Here is a 6,000-nt window from a genome sequence, read left to right as displayed (position 1 = left end):
GAGAACAAAGCAACATATAAAAAAAAGTCAAGTTATCAAATTTTAAAAATATACCTGATATACATCATGATAAAAAAATTTATCTTGAAATACATGGAAAAATCTTTAAAAAAAAAGGAAAGAAAAAGAAAGAAAGATAACAGGTAGATCATATCTGTATCAGTCTGCTCATTTTAGCAAATCATCCTCAGCGATATTTAAAACTAATTTTATTATTGATCTAGTTGCATATTTGGTGTTTCAGAGATCACCTAGATAGTATACGTTTTTGCATTAATTTACGTTACACATTATTTGCACAAAACTTCACATAAAGAATTGTGTGAGAAAAGGATATTGACATTACTGTTTCTACATTTCCCTGTGAGGAAAAAAAAATCCCGTTTCTGGATGTCCTCAGTATCCTTTACAAGCAATATGAATTAGTATTTAAACTCAGTGGGATTTGTGCTACAGCCTAATCCTTGCATCTCCTTACGCTTGATTCTCTTGAAACTAAAGGAACAACCTGGTCTCAAAAACTTTCAGTGTATCTTTGAAAGAAAAAGATTTAATCTTTTCTAATGAGTTGAAAGAAGTTGCTAGAAAAGAAAAACTTTCCAGTCATTCCTGTCATTAGATGTTGTCAGCCACTTCAGTTTGCAATGTAATCTAAGAGGAAATAAAGTCTTGGTCTGATCATGCTCTGTATGGCTCAGACCTAAAAGCTAGAAGCAGCAAAAGCATACCCACTTCAACCTTCTGAAGCTTTGCATCAGATAAGGTTGGCAATTAAGGAGATGCTGTATTAGCTAAGAGTTTAGGAAAAAAGATTGAAGGAAGCCTTTTATCACTGAAAAAAGTCTTACTTTGGGAGAACGTAATGCCTCCAAGAAAGATGAAGTTTTGTGGTGGTTTCCCAACTTAATAGTGATTCACAGATATGAAATATTCTAGAATAAGGTATATGTATTTCTGTATATATTTACAAAGGCCTAAACAGATAAAACATGTATTCTAGTTCTGTGTATGTTTGGATATTTCACATACGTTATCTTTTCTGTGTTATCAGACTATGTTTTGGTGTAATATCAAGTACATTCATATATTATAGAGCTTGGCTAGAAGATTTGTGGCTCTAGCACACCAGCTACTACAGCTGTAACCAGAATTCAGTACTTTAAATTACTGTGGAAGGAGTTTCCACATCACAGCTTGCATTACAAAAGGAACAATGAAACTGGTATAAGGATAAATGAAGAATAACAATGGAAGGACTGTCTACTCCCTGCTGTCTAATAGAGTATCTTTAAAACTTGGTGGTTTTATTTATTCTAGCCGAGAGATAACTGATATGAAAGCAACTCTCTCCAGGACCACATGCAATAGTTTTTGCTCTAACTGCTGACACAAAAACATTACCTAATATAGAGCATGCTGACATTGAACTAGCCACACCTCTCTACCATAGGGCAGACCTAATTGAACCCCTGAATCAATTTAGCATGTCTGCCTGTAACTTATTTCATGGAAAGAGTGGATTGGAGAGAAATGTCAAAAAACACAACGTCACCTAAAGCTCCTTCCATAGGAGCGCTGCAAAAATGATTTCAGGCAGCTACACAATGGATTTCCCTAGCTTCCGAATTAGCATTAACTAGTAAGGTTTGAGTGAAGGGGTTCCAACAAAGAACTCTCTTTTTTACCTAGAGTCCCCTTTATTTTGCACAGAAATACCTTCCGGCAGCTAATTCTCCAACTAGAACACCGGGCCCTCCTTCTGAGACCCGTTCACCTCGTGCCGTCCAAACCGTTGGGCTGACGCAGTCCGTTAACCCCTCAGCACACTAGGTTAACGGGGACGCTCGCCCCGCCTTGCCAGTCAGAGAAGAGCACGAACGAAGGCGAGGAGCTGCCGTGGACCTGCGACGGTGCAGACAGCCTGCACTGAATAAGCCCAACCAGGCTTCGAAGGGGGGGGTGAAAAACTGAAGTCACAGCTTTTGAGCGACGCCGCCGCCCCCCACAACGGCCGAGCCGCCAGGCCACCGCTACCACACACCCACACCCACACCCGCCCCTGCCCCTGCCTCGAGCCTCGCGCCGCCGCCCCGCACACAACCCCTCCCCCCACCAACGGCCGCCTGCCGCCCGCGCCCCAGCCCCGGGAACGCTCCCGGCCAATCAGCGCGCGGCAGCCATTGACAGGCAGAAGCTGACGGAAAGCAGCGCCTATAGGTAAAACAGAGACGGGAACAGGACCGACCAGCGTATCCCGCCCCCCCCGCGAGGCTCTTTAATTGGCTACTTCTTCTCCAGGCTGCCCAATCAGAGAGTGCTTTCTAAAAGCAAGCCGAGCCTATCAGAGAGGTGCTTCTTCTTTGCCCGTGGCAGTTTGAAACCGTCACGCCGGGAGCGGCTGTCGCCCCGCAGGTGAGAGGCGGCGGGGACGGGACGGGACGGGATGGGAGGGCCGTGCCGTGCCGTGCCGTGCCGTGCCGTGCCGTGCCGTGCCGTGCCGTGCCGTGCCGTGCCGTGCCCGGCGCTCTCCACCGCGCCCCCACGCCCAGCTTTGCACAGCCGTGCTGGGCCCCCGTCGTCCGAGGGGACAGTGTTCGGCTCCCGTGGGCCGCCGCCGTTAGCGCCGACCCCCCCCTCCCCCGTCCCCTCCCCGGGTAGTTGGGCCGGTTGCTTTAAAAATCCTGTCTCAAAAAACAAAACTCCCCTCTCCGGTTCACGTATGAGGTCGTGTTCCCTCCTGTCTGCCCACCCGGGCGCCTACCCGCTGTGCCCCCCGGGGATGTGTGACACACACACACACACACACACACCCCGTGATTTGGCCCCTTTTCTCTAGCTGACATGGTAGTGGTCCCGTAGTGTCCCCTGTGCAGGCATCAGCGGAGACTGCAGAGCTGCTGGAGTAAGAAGCTTGAGGATGTGGATTTGAGCAGTGTTACTTCATATTTGCAAATGGGTGCAGTTAAGGGGAAAGGAGGTGTGCTCACTTCGCTGGGAGAAGAAATAGTTTCCATTTTCTGATGCAGGCTCCCCTGATCTGAGTGTAACAATGTTAAATTATTTGAAAAGCATCAGTCAAAACAAATCATTGATTTTCAATCAAAAACAAATCCAAAAACATAAAATACTGAGCAGAGCTCAAATAATGTAAAATCAAATACAAGAGCAGCCATGCTAGATCAGACCAAAGATCTTTATAATTCAGCATCTGGTTCCTAAAAGTAGCCCTCTTAACACTGGCATGGTGTATTTATGGTTTCAAAGAAGTTACTGCTGTTATCAGGAATCTCATTTTGATGAACTCAGATATGTGTTGGCAGATGCTTGGGGGAGATTGGAAGAACATGCTAAGTGTACTAATGCTTCTGTCGCTACTCTCCCACCATCCAGTGATTTGCAGCATCACAACTTACTGACTCTGAGGTGGTGTCTTACTTAATACCTCCTGAGAGATTTCTCTTTTAGAAACTTACTTAGTCTTTTTCTTGATCTTTGCACGTGCTCACTGAGATCAAAGCAGATAACTTGGTCTCAGCATGAAGTGGCGGTGACATCTGCAAACAACAGCTTCGAAGAAGCATATTTGTCTTAATTTATTGTAGTAATCTAATCTGTTTTTCTGTAATTAAGCAGATTTCTAGTATTCTAGGTTTGCTGGAATTTTTCATTTATTACTGAGTTTTAAGCTTGAAATAACAGTTATTGTTCGACTTCGTAGAGACCCTAAATGCTCTGTAGTACAAAGACCAGAACTCCATAGACCTGATGTGCAGTTTAAAAGGAGAAGGAAAAAAAAAGGCAGACCAATTTATAGTGTGAGAAGATGGTCTGATTTATGATCTAATTGTAACTTCAGTTTGGTATTGGCAAAAGCGTACAAAAAAGTAAGGAAACGCTAGTTTGCTCAGCAAGTGGCTTTTGATGATCAGGGTTCTTCACACAGATGGGAGAATAAGCAAACTGGTTGTTGAAAAACTGTACTTATGAGCAGTACAGGCTAGCAACTTGGGCTGAGTGGAAGGAAATAAAAATTGATAGGTACAGTGGGGATAGCTTATGAAGGGTCTTGAAAGTAAACACCTTATGTTTGAGAGAGAAAGAGAGACACTAAAAGGATTTGTGAAAAAGGTTCAGAAGGCCAAAGGACTAACTGAGAAACTGACCTTTGCAGCAGGAGTTTGGGTGGATATTTGTATGTAAAGATGGTATTTATCAAGCTCAGGAAAAGGATGTTGCAATAATCAAAATGTAAGATTATACCCTGAATAAGTCCCAAGGCCTGTCCGTGTCATACAGCTGCAGGGTTTAGAGTTATCTTTGCTGCTACTAATTGGCATTTTCACTTGTCAGTTCATTTTATGAAGTGAATTGTTACAGACTAGCTGTTTATAAAGTCCAAAGTTCTCTCATAGTTTCCATTTCAAATACCTGCTGTTATGGGCATTTGATTTTGTAAAATACAGTCCAGCTAAAACGTGACTTTTTCGGGAAACTTTTTTCCCATGGTCGGGCAGAATTAGCTTGGCAGAAGCTGAATGTGGAAAGGTTTTACCTGTGGCAGAGCTTTTATAGTGCAGGAAAAGTCAGTATCTAGAATAACTCGAAGAATAAAAAGACAGTTAACTTCCATCTGTATTCCTACAAAGAGAACTATGAGATTATTGAGTTTTTTGACATTTTGAAAAGAGATGATGCTTAAGGAGGATATGTCCTGCCAATTTAGAGACAGTACAACTATCAATTTAAAAATAACATTTCTGTCAGAAAATGCATCTGTTTAAAAAAAATCGTTATAATTGACACACTTAAATGTCTCTTTAAAAAATAAATGTTTCTTTGCATAATTGTTTGCTGTACAGTACAGGCAGCCAATTCCTTTAGTTATTTATGTTGGTCTTTCTCCCATGTGTACTCTCTGCTGACATCTCCCGTGCTCGAATGTGTCTGATCATGGCTTTTCACACGCATTAAACAACTATATCATTCTGCCCTTCATTCATTAACCTTCCACTTTCTTAATAATCGGCTCCCACTCAATTTTTAAATTCCTTTCGTTTCTCCCTGTCTCACATCCTTTAGAGTTCTTTTCCCCATATCCTCTCATGTTTTCTAGCAAGAGCTTCAGTTTTGCACTGAAGGGGTTTTGCAAAGCTGCAGTAGATTAAAAAAAAATAAAATCTTTTAGAAAGCCCTCAAGTTTCTTATCAGTTCTGCAACATCGCTTTCCTAGATGTTCACAAATACCTCACTACCTTGCTCAGAAATTGCTGGAATGATTGACATTACCTGGAGCTAAGAAGGAATTGGCTGTCCTGTCAATATCTGGTCATCTTCCTGGGCCTATAAGGTGCCAACTGAAGCAGAGTAGAAGATGGAGGAAGACTGATGTTGACCACTAGGAAGAAGCTTCAAGGTGTTAGTCAGGGCATCGTGTCAGCTTGGACTGCAGTTGAGGTAGTTCCCGGGGAAAAAAGTCCCAGGGAGCTTAGAGATTCCTACGTCGCTCTGTAGGAATTTTGTACAGAAACAAGCTAATAAGCTCCAAAATAATACAGTGATGATGGAGGGACTGACACAGACATGTAACCATAAATTGAGGCTTCTCTCACTCTCTATATGTCCGTTTCTTTTTTCTCTAGCAGTGTACTTTAGTTACTCATATTTAATGTAAAATTTTATATTGTGTAACATGAAGCATTAGGTATGACAAACTTATTCAGTTAACTTGGAACAGTAGAAAAATTTTAATTTGTTGCTTTTGAGTCTTCTGTTGTTTTATTCAAAATCCTTTGAAGTCAGTAGAAGTCTTTTCATGGTTTTGAGTATGGGTTTAATCAAGCAATTAAATAACTATCAGTCTATACTCATAGCAGTGTATAATACAGACATTACGCAGTAACATCATACACCTTCAGATTAGCCCACCAACTGGGAATTGAAGTAGTTACTACAGCAGAGTTTGTGTTGCTAAAAAAAATACAGGCGAACATAGAGCAAACC

At 42.3% G+C, this 6,000-nt stretch overlaps 1 protein-coding gene across 5 annotated transcripts in view; it reads left to right on the top strand.

Moving 5' to 3' along the window:
• The first annotated feature begins 2,314 nt into the window (after positions 1-2,314).
• Positions 2,315-6,000, top strand: part of LOC135323438 (centrosomal protein POC5-like) — a 27,269-nt gene continuing 23,583 nt past the window's right edge. For 3 of the 5 annotated variants that reach the window (XM_064502824.1, XM_064502823.1, XM_064502822.1), the window contains exon 1: positions 2,330-2,412. The gene's annotated coding sequence lies outside the window, so the exon portion shown is untranslated. Of the gene's footprint in view, positions 2,413-6,000 lie in introns of all 5 variants that reach the window. The other 2 variants (XM_064502825.1, XM_064502827.1) reach the window with 2 other exon arrangements.

This window comes from Dromaius novaehollandiae, chromosome Z, assembly GCF_036370855.1.
Source record: "Dromaius novaehollandiae isolate bDroNov1 chromosome Z, bDroNov1.hap1, whole genome shotgun sequence".
In the NCBI taxonomy this organism is placed as follows: Eukaryota; Metazoa; Chordata; class Aves; order Casuariiformes; family Dromaiidae; genus Dromaius; species Dromaius novaehollandiae.
Note: the sequence above shows the minus strand (reverse complement) of the source record. Positions and strands in the feature narration are given on the sequence as shown.